Source organism: Miscanthus floridulus, chromosome 3 (assembly GCF_019320115.1).
Source record: "Miscanthus floridulus cultivar M001 chromosome 3, ASM1932011v1, whole genome shotgun sequence".
Lineage (NCBI taxonomy): Eukaryota > Viridiplantae > Streptophyta > Magnoliopsida > Poales > Poaceae > Miscanthus > Miscanthus floridulus.
In genome coordinates, this window is record NC_089582.1 from 141727414 (window position 1) to 141741159 (window position 13746).

A 13746-nucleotide genomic window follows, 5' to 3' on the forward strand; every position below is an offset into this window, starting at 1 on the left:
AACAGACTAACAATTGCGAATTCAACCAACCAATTGCACCAGGAAGCCCCGTTGGGCGGGGCATCTCACGGACGCACGACGAGGAGGGGACCGGAGGAGCCGTGGAGCCCGTGCGCCGCCCGCCAGATGCAGCAACCCCACGCGCGCCTTCCGCGCGCTGCCGGGCGGGGCGGCGGCTGCGTTGGCAGGCAAGCACGCCGCTACCCCCAGCGAGTTACCCGCGGCAGCTCGCGCGATCGCGTTCGCCGATCGGAACGCGCGCCGACAACCAGTTCGGCTCGTCGCGTTCGTTCGGTGGCGCGCCAGGGTCGAACGTGGCCGCGTCGATCGACCGAGGAAACGCCTCGTCGACGGCATTTGCCTCTTCGGGAGGGAACCGACCGCCCCCACTGCTCCTGCTGGTCGCCATCGCCTCGGACTAATTCCATTTGACTTGGCGCCTACGTACGTATCTGATGAGGCCCGACGCCTGGCATTACGCGGGCGAGTGCATGATTGCTCCGTCAGTATAGGAATGCTGCATAGGCATGGAGGATCGACTCTCTCCGATCCATGGGTGTTTTCCTGACCGATCGATCTGCACGGAGCTCCTCTCTACAGATGACGACAGGCCTAATCCCCGGGCGCTGTTGCCGTGTCGCACTTGCACGGCAAAGTCGGTGGGTCGGTCGGTCTGCGATGTACCACCGCCGGTACTCGGAAGACATTCCGCAGTGCGTGTGCGTGCGTGCTCCGGTTGCATTGCATTGCATCCTCGCGCTGGGGTCTCGGCGAGCAGTTAATGGAGAAACATGCCGTGTCGGCCAGCCTGGGCAAGCGAAGCAAAGCTCGCCGAACTGCCATGGCCCGCGGCCCGCCCACGGGAGCGGGAGATCAGCAGCATACACGGACACCGTTGGCTTGGCTTTGCCTGCCTCATTTCCTTTTTTACTGTTTCTTTTTCCCTTTTCCTTTTTTTTTCTTTTTCTTTTTTCTTTTCTCTCTGTACGTTGTGTCTTTTCTCACGTTGGCACACGGGTGTTGTGACGCGCACTCGGTTTCGTTCGTTGCCTCACCGGCATTTTGTGCCATCACGGGCAGTTATGTTAACCCCGTGTGATCACTGGCGCAAAATGCAGTTGGAGTTGTCAGCACCAAGTAGCACGAAACCTGTGACACGGTAACATGCATGCATGCATGGTCTCGGTCGTCTCAGCGGCCCTGTCCTCCTGTCTGTAAAGCGTGTGTGACAACTGACAATATAAATACCACAAGTCCAGAGTCGAGTAGTCGACCAAGGTGTTAAGCCACTGTTTAGGTCAGCTAAAGCATTGATGATCATGATCTGCAATCGATCACCAATGCAAGCACGCTTACAGCGCTGGGACAAGATGTGAAGCTAAACTGCAACATGCTGCTGCACCGTTCTGTAAACTGGGATGAGCTGTAACAACGCATTTTTTTCTTCTCCCTGATACAATGACATGTACGTCTTGTCCTTCGTGTTGAGAAAAAAAAAACAGCACTCTAAGATAGGATCGGATCGAGCGAATATGACCATGTCGATCAGCACGGAACGAAGGATCGTGTTCATTACACGGAGAGTAATTAGCATCTTTTTTTTTTTTTGAAGACATCACCGGAGGGGTGAGAGCCCCACCTGAATGGATTTTCCATTGATTCCGGCGAGCCGGTGGATGGAGGGTGCCAAGGCACCTACAGGGTCGAAGACCCGTAGTCATATTTAGAATACAAATGAGGAGGTAGGAGAGCTTAGTTCATTACAAACATTGCGCACCACTTGTCAACTATCCATCGATCTTCGACTTTTAGGCGGCAGCTCCAGAGGCGACATGCTTCTTTGGCAGTAGCAAGCAGCCGCCGAAGGCAAGGCTGTTGCTGACGGAAGACGACATCGTGCCTATGGTTCCAAACTTGCCAGCAACAGAGGAGAATCATTGTAGAAAAGAGCTTTGATGGCACCTCAGCCGGCCTGGGCAATTCCCAGAGCCTGTTGACAGGAGGGATAGGCAGGTCTCTCCATCCAAGGTGGTTCCAGAAAGATCTAGCGACCGTGCACTGGAAGATGAGATGGTCACATGTCTCAGCGGACTGACCGCATAGTTCGCAAATGTCGTCATCTAGGACATGCTTGTTGTGGAGGTTTGCTCGGCACTGAATTCTTTCATGGAGCAGCAACCAACCGAAGAACCGAACCCGGGGGGGAGCACGGCTTTTCCAGACGAAGTTGTCGATCATACCGACTTGTCCGGAGTGTGTCGAGACACGGTATATGCTGCCGGTGTCCAGCCTGTTCGTCGTGCAAGTAAACTTGCTGGAGCGTTCGTCTGGCTGCTGTTGTAGGTTGATGGAAGCGATGATAGCCTCGACCTCAGCCTTCTCGCTGCATGCCTGGGGAGAGAGTCGCGGCACCAGGATGGTCGCAAGGCCGCGAATGCATACTTCCCTGACTGAAACATTTGGCTGAGTGCAGTGACTGAGTAGGCAGGGAAATTTGAGTGCCAGCGTGGTGCCCTCTGTCCATGAATCCCACCAGAACGTCGTAGATGCACCATCTCCAATGACGACCTTGGTTATACATCTGTATGCTGGCAGTAGAGATTTCAGGCCATCCCAGTGGTTACCGTCATTGGCCCCCTCCAATGTTGATAGGTCTGTGTGTTGCCGTGCCCAGGCTGCCCATGCTGACTCTTCTGGATGGTGTAGGCGGTGCAGCAGTTTAAGGAGGAGGCAGGCGTTCTGTGTAGCCAGATCGCGCACCCCCAATCCTCCTTCAACTTTTGGCTTCTGGGCAACCTCCCATCGTACTAGGCATTTGCGAGTAATTAGCATCTCAGTGCCGTATGCCCATATTAGGTGGCTTTTAATTTGTTTTGTGCTTGTACGTTGAGGTGGTTATGAGCAGTTGCAATACTAGACGAGCCAATGCGAAAACTGGAACGAACAGCATGGGGGCCTCAAGGGAAATTGCAGCGTCGTCCGCCTCCACTAGATGGATTGGCTAGAAACTGAAGATGGGTTAGTTGTCATGAACGCAGGGCATGGACAATTATATTTGCGGCACGTGTCACTCACTGTCAAGGGAGGAAAAACAACTACTAGCAATCTAGCATGCAATGTAATAGCGTACACATCTCCAGGCGCTGAAACCACTCTCATTTTTTGTTTATTTTTCTGGTGGTACGAGCAAAAAAAATCTCATATCGAAACTGTCCTTGTCGTCTGAATTCAAAGGCCGGCATTCTGGCTTGAATATGTGCTCCATCTTCTCCCAAATCCTGATCAGAGCATTCAATTCAAGGCCTCCGATGCAAAAGCCTCTTGCCTGGGCGACTGGGGCACGGGGCTCAGAGACCCTCCAGGCTCCTGCAGGTTTCAGCAAGAAACCAGAGCCTGCCTCTCTTCGATGCAAAGCTAGAGCTGTGAATGCATGGCAATTGGCATGCATTGCAACATGGCCATTTGGCAATTTGGGTGTGCATGCAGTGCAGGGTGCCCACGGATGGATGCCACTTTAGTCCCTTTCACCATTTTTACAGCTCGAGAATGATGTAACGGAAAAGAAACTACGCATGCACTAGTGCATGATTGAGTCAGTAGTGGTTGTTGGGTGCATGGATGGGGCTGGCGACGAGGCTGCGTGCCGGTGTCGTCGTCGTCGCTGGGACTCGGAGTCAAGCCCATCACACATGTCGTGTATTTAAGGACTGCTAAGTTTCTGATTTTTTAAAAAATATAAATATAGAATTTAAAGATGCTATACAGACATTGATGGCATTGACTTTTAGTGGCACTTGTACAGCTCAGTTGTTAGAGCGAGATTCAGAAACTGTGTACCAGCTAGCTAGTACTGCTTCGGGTAGTTAGTATGATTGGGTCGTGCAGTGATAGTAACCATCAATAGGTACGGTAATCCAAAATGTTTTAAAGATGCATGCCTGTGCTCTTTGTAGTATTTGCGAGATGACGAGATACTATTAGTGTTTTTGAGCCAACATATGGTGTGCTAAATGTGCTACGGCGCAACTAACTCGAGAATGGGAATTTGGTTCTAGTTCTGTTTTTTTTCCCACGATAACCCTGGTTCTGAAAAAGAACTAGGTTTTGGGTGTAGTAATCCATATAGTTTACTCTAGTTTTTTAATAAATTTATTTGGAGATAGAAATGTTGCCCATATTTTCTATAAACCGAGTCAAAGTTATCGACACACAGAGCGTGGAGATAAACGTTTAGGGACAGAGGGAGTAAATTTAAAGTTTCAAGAATTACGTCATAGCTCAAAATTCATAATTCTGTTGCGTCCAGTATTCATGGTACTACACCGCATATTATAATTTAATTATACAAGCTAAGTACTAGAGCATGTGTAGTAAGGGTGTGTTTAGGAGGGCTCTTCCCCAAAAGCTTCTCTGGAGAAGTCGGAGCCATTTTGGAGACGCCACAAGCAGTGTGTTTCGTTGCGGAATGAGGACTTGCATTGTATATTCTCTATGAGTGGATGTAGACTGAGTGGAACCGTATTTCAGAAAAAAGGTGTTCAGTGAGGTTGGATGAGCGGATGCAGAAAAATTGAGATGCTGTTTAGTGGTCTGCATGAGCGGATACAACTTGGCTAACATGTAAGGCTCACATGTGCACCCATCCTCTGCAACCTGCATCCACCGGGCTAGGCTCTAGAGTGAAGCTCGTTTTGGCCATCTCCACCGGGCTAGGATGAGACCGTATGTCTACATGAGTGAAGTCAAGTTGGAACAGTGGAGCGTGCCAACCAAACAAGCTTATGTTATGCGTATACGGACAAGCGGAGCCAGGATAGAGTGGGTGAAAGGTCCTTGTTTGGTTTTGATATTTGAGTGACAACCTAGGTGGACTAATGTGTGGTTAAGTGATTTACACAGGAGATTAGTCCACAAGAACACTTGTGTGAGCAACTTATGCCATAGAGGTGAAATGGCTTGGATATGTTGCAGAGCTCACACATGTGATGATGGAGCTTATTGCATATGAGACAAGACATGAAGTCATGTGACTAAGGTGGATAATATCAAGACAAGACTCGGCTTGACGGACCGTGTCGATGCAGAAAATGACCAACACGTAAATACTTGTAACACGTAAATACTTGTAGTTTTGCCGTACGTTATGATCGGATGTGGCCTAGCACTCAATGACACAGGGTTTATACCGGTTCAGGCAACATGCCCTACGTCTAGTTTGAGTCGGTCGGTGACTTTATTCATGAGCCCAGGTGCTCAAAGTTTGCTGTGGGTTTACAAACGGAAGGGAGAAAAATGGGGGTACAAGAGGTCCGGTCGGACTCTGGTCTGAAGGGCCGAGAGTGACGAGAGCTCCGCTATATGCTAAGTGTTCGAACGTTTGTTGTTCGTTGGGATCCTTGGTCGTTCGGATCATGTGTGTTGATCGAGTTGTTGTGGACTCTGGGATCTCCTTGTTGGGAGAGAGCTCATCCCCTTTTATAGATGAAGGTGACGGCCTTACAAACAAGAGAGAGAGAGTACATATGCTACTAAGTCTTGTTGCCCACACCGTCGGGTACAAGATGATGGTAGGCGCCATAACACTGTTGTTGTCAGACGCATGTGGGAGGTTTTACCGTATTCACCATGTATGATGGCGCCCACAACATTATTGATGCCCAGAGGTATGTGGGGGGGCCTTACCGCGTTTGTCTAGTATAGGAGTTGATGGCGCCCACAACACTATAGGGCAAATGTCGGTGCCCACAACACTGCTTGGGTTCTGGTATGCCTGGAAGGTTGCAGGCACCCTTCTGACATGTCCTGTCGGTTACTGTCCTATAGGTGTGTAGGGTACAATCCTCGATATTGTGGTTGACTTGGGTTCCTTGCCTTACTTGCTCCATCCGTTTTTTGGTTTTTACCGAGCGGGTGTCCCCGGTCGGTTGGTCCTAGTCGGCTCTAACTGTGCCAGTCGGCTCCGACTGCGCCAGTCGGAGAAGAGCTGTAAGCAAGGGTTCGATGCATCCCCGGTCGGAGAGGCGGGCTAGAGCCGGAAGCGAGCGTTGTTCCTCCTTGGCCAGGCCTTCCGGTCGGAGAGGCGGGCTGGAGTTGGAAGCGAGCGTTGTTCCTCCTTAGCGAGGCCTTCCGGTCGGAGATTGGATCGTTCTTTTGGCCTGTCGTTAGGTTTCTTGGACCGGCCCAGGAGTTGCGCGTCGTTCGCAACGTCATCTGCTGGGCCGAGCCTTTGCTGGGAAGCCGGTCCATGAGGGACCCCGGGTTTATGAACCCGATAGGAGCTCTCGAGCCCTCGGGCGATTCGGGTAGAACCGTCTGGGGGATTTTTGTCTTGACGGCGGGTGCACGCGAGCGCACCCGCTGGTGTAGCCCCTAAGCCCTCGGGCGATTCAGGCATAATCGCCTGGGTGGTTTTGTCAGCGGGCATGTGCAAGGCATTTTTTAGGGACCAGGCGAGACGAACTCGTGGATCCTAGCGTCGGGTGCAGCCGAGGCAGTTTAGGGATCGGGTGAGACGGAGCTCGCCGATCCTAGCGTAGCCGAGGTAGTTTTTAGGGATCGGACGAGACGGAGCTTGCGGATACTGGCGTCGGGCGCAACCGAGATAGTTTAGGGATCAGGTGAGACAGAGCTCATGGATCCTGGCGTCAGATGTAGCCAAGGCAGTTTTTAGGGATCGGACGAGACAAAGCTTGCGGATCCTAGCGTTGGGCGTAGCCGAGGCAATTTTAGGGATTGGGCGAGATAGAGCTCGTGGATCTTGACATTGGGCGTAGCCGAGGCAGTTTAGGGATCGGGCGAGACAGAGCTCGTGGATCCTAGCGTCGGGCGCAGCCGAGGCAGTTTAGGGATCAAGCGAGACAGAGCTCGTGGATCCTGGCGTTGGGCGCAACCGAGGCAGTTTAGGGATCGGGTGAGACAGAGCTCGCGGATCCTAGCGTCGAACGTAGACGAGGTAGTGTTGACACCGTTTTTTGCACGTGTCAAAATGATCAGAGTGGGCTGTAACACCCCGGTGTTATGCCTGCATTTAGGCACTGCAAATCACGCATATCATGCATCATCAAGCATCCAAATCATACATGCCTAATCATGTGAATAACAATTGAAACATTGCTTCGAAACATCTGAAACATACGTGAAACCTGAATGTTGCATACACATGTTAAGAATTGTTTTGCCCTGAATTTGTCTTGCTAGATTAGTAAAACATGTTTGGCTACTATTGTAAATCATCTAGCAATGTTTAGTTCAATTTTTGGAGCAATGTTTGTATTCAAATTAATTCAAAATTTGGCTTCAAAAATAAATTCCAAAAATTAGGGTTTTGAGCTAAACGTGGACTTTGATGTTATAATTCAAAATCTATCAAGAATTGGACTTTGATCTTAAAAGCAAAGTTGTAGAGAATTAAATTCTAAACAACTTTCATTTTTGGTACATTTTCAAAAGAGGTCATTTTCTTGCTCAAAATAATATTTGAAAGATGGCATTTAAAAATTCCTTGAAAATATATTTGGAAAAAGGATTTTTCTCCTTCGCGGGCCGCCGCCTCGCTTCTGGCCCGCCTGCCGAAGCCGGCCCAGCGCGCCAGCGAACCCGCCCGCGCGCGTCAGCCCACCTTGCACGCCGGCCTGCTCACTCCATCCCGCGCTGCGCTCGCCTCGGCCCAGCCCCGCGCCGTTCCCCTGCTGGCCGCTCGCCCACGCGCCGACCGTGGCAGAGAACTCCCGCCACGTGGCGACCATGTGCCAGCGTCGCCCATCGCGCGACAGCCGTGGCCTGACCCCGCGCCCACGCACCCGCCTTCACCTGCCGCAGCCAGTGCGCTCGCTCACTCCATCCCGTGCTGCCTCTCCTCCCCGCCAGAGCCGAGAGCCTCAAGCTTTGCCGCTCGCCGCGCCCACGCACCCGCTGGCGCAATTCGTCGCGGCTTCCTCGCCTCGGCTGGCAATCATGCGCCCGTAGCTCTGCCTCGCCCTCCTTCAAGTCGCGCTCGCACTTGCGCCGCCTTCCGAGCACAGGTTGAGCCTCCCCGAGCCTCGCCATCGACGGCCATGGCGCCGCCGTGCTCGGTCGCCATGGAAGTCGTCTTCCTTCTCTTCTCTAGCATCGCCTAGCTACCCTACCGCACTCGTCGTCTTCTCGCGCATCCTGTGTGCTCGCTAGCTCGCCCTGCCATGGCTGGAGATGGCCGCCGGCCTCGTGGCCGAGCCGCGCCGTCGCGCCAGCGCGAACACCGGTGAGGCCTCTGCCTTAGCCAGCCAGCCGGGCCGGCCAGGCCGAGCGGCGGTGGGCTGACGCCCTGCTGGGCCGTCCTCCCCTCCCCTGCGCTCGGGCCGCGCAGGCTGAAAATGGCCGTGGGCCAGCTGATTTCCAGCGGGCTGGCCCAGTATCGTTTAAATGAATTGTTTTCATTTATTCTTTATTATTTGAAATTTGAAATGGTTTAAAAAATATTTGGGTACTCAAATTTGCTCTAAATTTGTTGAAACAAATTTTTCTAGGTTCCTTATCATCAGATCTACTTGGGAAAAATTGTGCATATCATTTTTGAGATACTTTGCTGTAGAATTTTATTTAATCATGAATATTGCTGATAACTTGAAAAATATGTAGAAAAATCTATAGTCTGCAGAAAAATATGATTCCCAATTTGTTAATCTTCTTATGTCATGTGTTTACTAGGAAAAATATGTTTCATGCATGTGCTATGGGAAAATTTTGAGGTGTAGTTCGAGTCCCTTTAATAGCTGATTTTTGTTATTTTTGCTAGAGAGCAAACTTTATATAAAACATGCATGTGATAATTTTTGTATAGTCATTGTATGCTATGAAGAACATAGAAAAATACTAACTCTGTGGTTTGACACTTTTCACAGTACAAAGTATTTTCATGTACAAAATCATGTCATAGCTTGTTATTTTTGTGTAGGCTAATCCACTCATTCAAACACCATGAAAATCTGATAGTAGTCTAATTAGAGTAGTACCATTCTACTGTAATTTTCTCAGATTTTTGTAAGCACCAGAAATATAGATTGCTGTTGTAGCCCTAATTAAAAAGGAAATAAAACAATCCTCTTTAATACAAGGTTAGTTAATAATAATAGCTTTAGTGTATCTTTGAAGCATTTGGTAAGGTGTGTTGACTTAAACATATTAGTAGTAGAAGAGAATGCAGTAGATGACATGTGCTTGTAGTATAATTTCTTGGATGATGTTGACTACCTTGCATTTAAACATATCCATTGCATTCATCTCCTTCAATGCACCGTTTGCATAATCACTTACGCGCATTGCATCATACAGGATCGCAAACCGAGAACCCAGTCATCATACCCGAGGAGTCGGAGGAGCAGTGCGAGGTGTAGCCGCAGGAAGTGCCAGAAGCCGACGAGGAGGACGTTGAGGAACTTCTAGAGTGCCCCGATCACCGTCCGAGCTCCTTCGAGAGAGGCAAGCCCCGGAGCATTTTTCTCCCGGTTTGTAATGATTTAATTAAATGCTTTACTTTAATTGCTGCACTACGTTCAGGAGTTGTTTGCAACCGTTGCTGCATTATACCTTGTCTACCTTTGTTATACTATATCCTTGTTACCCGGGTATCCGCAGTCGAGTCAATGCTTAGCTGGCTTAGACCGGTAGAAGTCGGGTGATTTCCTGTCACCTACGAGCTATAGGTGGTTACCTGGATCTGCTTGGATGAATATGAAGTCATGGTATAACTAAGTGTTAAATGAAGTTGAGATCGGACGGAGACTTGCAGAGTTTTGGACTGTAGTGTTTTTCGTCTGTGTCGATTAAGGACCGATCGTTGTTGGGCCTCGAGTCATGTTGAACGCATGCCTTATATTTAGCTGGCCAGATAAAGTACCTTCCGACCGCGAAGCTGGGAGATTTTTCGGGCCGAGTAGATTGCCCGCAACGCACTGTGCCGGAGCAGGTGTGGTAGGACACAGGGGCGGAATGATAAGACCAAAGTGCAGTCGGTCGGCCCCCGGGTACATGTGGTTCCTGGCAAACTCAAGATTCCTAGAAAGTTGACTCGGTGATCAATATCTCACTTTAGCGGGTGAGTGAGGTTTGTGTAAGGAATAAATCACCAGCTGGTTAGGAATCGATTCGAATCGCCATCGCTCCTAGATAGTGAGCACTTGACTTGAGTTACTTCATCGTAGTAAATGTTATGGAACACTTGGACAGTTATAATGAATATGATAGTATGGAAGTTGTTGAATGATCATTGGTTATCATTATCTGCTTAATCACATGTTTACTCTAGTATAGGTGCAAATCTAGTCGACAGGTTAATAATAATTAACTTGGCAATAATGCTTTTCGAGAAGTTCTTGAAATGCTAAAAATGCTTTTTTTTGCAAATGAGTCAGCTACCCTACTATAAAGCCCTTCATAATCCTTGGTGTTGCTTATTTTCGGTTATGTCGGGTAAGTCTAGCTGGGTACCTTCTCGTACTCAGGGTTTTATTCCCACTTATTGCAGATGGGCAGATGTATTACGGCTACTGTATCAACTGCCTTTATCCTACGATGGGTGATGCTTAGGACCATGGGCATGGTCATTCCTTACGTCTCATCTGATGCTTTTGTTGGAGATGATCATTCGCTGGCACTATATTTAAACTCCACGTGAGTGTGTGTGTGGTTTGAACAAATGACTTCCGCTACTTTTATTCGAACTGGTTTGTAATAAATATGTTGAAACTCTGATGTATCTGAGATTGTGAACTTTTATGTAATATGTGATGGTGACCGCTAAACTCATTACGATCTTGGCTGGAATGGAAGTTGGTTTGAAATCCTTCGTGATTTCATGGACTACCGGGTTATATGGGCTTAAGTTTGCTAAATTGTCTGCTCTGGCGGATGATTTTCTTACTTAATTTCGTATAATTGGTCGATTCTGTTACAGCTGGCATCTGAGCATGGTTTAGCGTGTTACTGTTCACAAGTGTATTTAAAACAAAAAGGCATTTGGAAAACGTGATTTTAAAACTATAAAGTGTGCCAGTGATCATATCCTTTATGCCTAGTTAAGGACTTTAGGTGGCTTAATTAAGTACTGACTTGGGGTTCTTGCATCATATTTCTCTTTCGTCGCTCATACGGCGTGCTATTGTATGAGTGCCACTTGTTTGAGTGGTAATGAATGGATCATTTGCTTCTACGCGTCAGTAAGTGTGAGTTGTGAGAGCATGATCAGATACACCGCTGATCTAGGGTGAATGCTTATATGATGCTGGAGTAATTACATGTTCTATGCATGTTTTACAAAGGTATCTCATGTATGGGTCTTCCATCTGTGGAGGCGATGCCGTCAATAGGACGATGGTTCGGGTAGTTACTACCGTTGTACACATATCCGGGGATTCATGTAGAGCGTGTAGATAAAACTTTACTGCTTTTATGCATTCATTGAGAATTGGGCTGAAATGAATCTTCTGCAGGTACATAACAACGCTATCATATAGAACGTATTAACTACGTATTGAGAGATCGTTGTATGCCACCAAATTCATCGTTAGAAATTATTTATTTCCTAAGTTTGTGAGAACGTACGGCATGTACATACATCATGTTACTTGTGCATTTCATTCATCTCAGGCATTCCTCCCCTTATAAATTGATTATCTCATTTTGATAAAAGTTGTATCACCTAAAATATGTTTCCCCGAGGTAATAAAAGAACTTTTGCTACAGATGGCCCGCACGAAGCAGACCACCTGTAAGTCCACTGGAGGAAGGGCACCTCGACGTCCGTTGGCCCTGAGGGAGCACCGCACCACGGACACCTTCTTGAGCGAGTTTGGCATGCCAACTTTGCTTTGGAGAGTGCTCCATGATGTGGGGTACCCAGAGGGTCAAGAGCCGGTGTACTCTTGGAATGAGAGCCAGTTAGCAGAGGATGGACTTGCAGTGGTGGAGATCATGGTTCCTGCTCTCGGTGATGCTCTAGATTGGGATGGTTGGCATTTGGAGTTTGAGGGTCGCACTCTAGCTAAGGGTGTAGAGGGAGCAGCCTTTCGTGTCATCAGGGACATTATGAGCAGATTTCCCAGTGAGCTTGCAGCAGCTCTAGCTGGTACTTTTCCTAGGGATGATCCTCGTGATGCCATTTGGGTTCAGCCTCAAGGAAGTGCATTGGTCAGAGGTCCTGTTGAAGGACAGGCTAGCGACAACCAGGCAATGAGTGCTATGTTCGCCGCCATCAGAGCATATGAAGGTCTCGAGACTACCTACTGGACCTTGGCGGGCTTGCATAGTGAGGATAAGCTAAAAGGAAAGAAGCAGAAGAAGAGACAGGCACGTGCTATAGCTAGCTTGCAGGAGTAGTTGGCTGATATGAACTTATAGCGAGATCAGGCGGTTGAGAGAGGTGATAGAGCTCTGCAGCGAGTGCATACGTTGACTCAAGCCAACAACAATGCAGACCGCATGATTGGACAGCTGGTTCAGGAAAGGAATGAAGCCTGGAATGTAAGAAACCTTCTGCTGCAGAGGGTCGATGAGCTAGAGGAATACAACGGCTACCTGCACGAGGAGTTTCACGCGCTCTACAATGGGGTTGGCCCATATGCTCCACCAGATGCTGCTGGCATGGACATCGACGACGACAACAAGGACAAGCCTACAGTTTCACCTGGGGGCGATGGTGACGTCTCCAATCCCGATGATGGCCCCGAGGAGTAGGCTAGTTGCCTTGCGCTAGTATCTAGGTCTCGTCGTGATGACCTTTCTTTTGTTGGCATGTAACCTATCGGATGTTGCTTCGAACGTATGAGACTTGGCATGTGGTTGGAACTTGATTTTCGAATGCGATATCTGAACGCATAAAAAGTCCAGTGTATGTATGCTGGCAATTTAATTGTATGAACGCGGTGTTTGCCGTTTAAGTAATTCGATTAAGTGATGTTGTTTTAATTGGGATGCGATTGTTGTGCCTCTGTTTTATTGTATGAATTTATTCTCTCCAGTAAATTCAGTACGGCATAATTTTTCCTTCACTCGCAATTATTACAGCTTCACTCAATCATTACTTGTTGCTGAAATATGCAGATGACAAACACTCGCCGAACCACATATGAGGCCGCTGAGCCCGGTGCCAATGGTGCGGGGACTGGTGGTGGTGGTGGTAGAAACCACGACAACAACAATGAACCTCCCCATGAACCACATTTGCCACCTCCTCCCCCGTTTACCCTCGAGATGTTCCTCGCACAGCTACTCGGGAGTCAGTGCAACACGGAACAATCCTAGAAGAACATGGAGGATCTTCTGTGAACCATCACCAACAACGTTCAATGTGGTAACAATCAAGGTGGTGGCATGAGAGTGAACCAATATAGCAGCTTCAAAGATTTCATGGACACCAGGCTGCCAGTATTCAAGGAAGCAACAGAGCCACTCGATGCTGAGGAATGGATCAACACGATGAAAGATAAATTCCGTATGTTGAGGATGACTGAGGTGCTGAAAACAGAATATGCTGCACTTCAATTGCAAGGACCGGCGGGAATGTGGTGGAAGCACCATCGCACCACCTTCCCTCCAAATGCTCAGATTTCTTAGAGAGAGTTTGCTGAGGCCTTCCATGGAGCCTATATTCCACCAGGGCTGACCGAAATGAAGTTGGGAGAGTTTCTGGCATTGAACTAGGGCACCAAGACCGTGACGCAATACATGCATGCCTTCAATAACTTGTGTTGCTATGCTCCCGACATGGTTGAC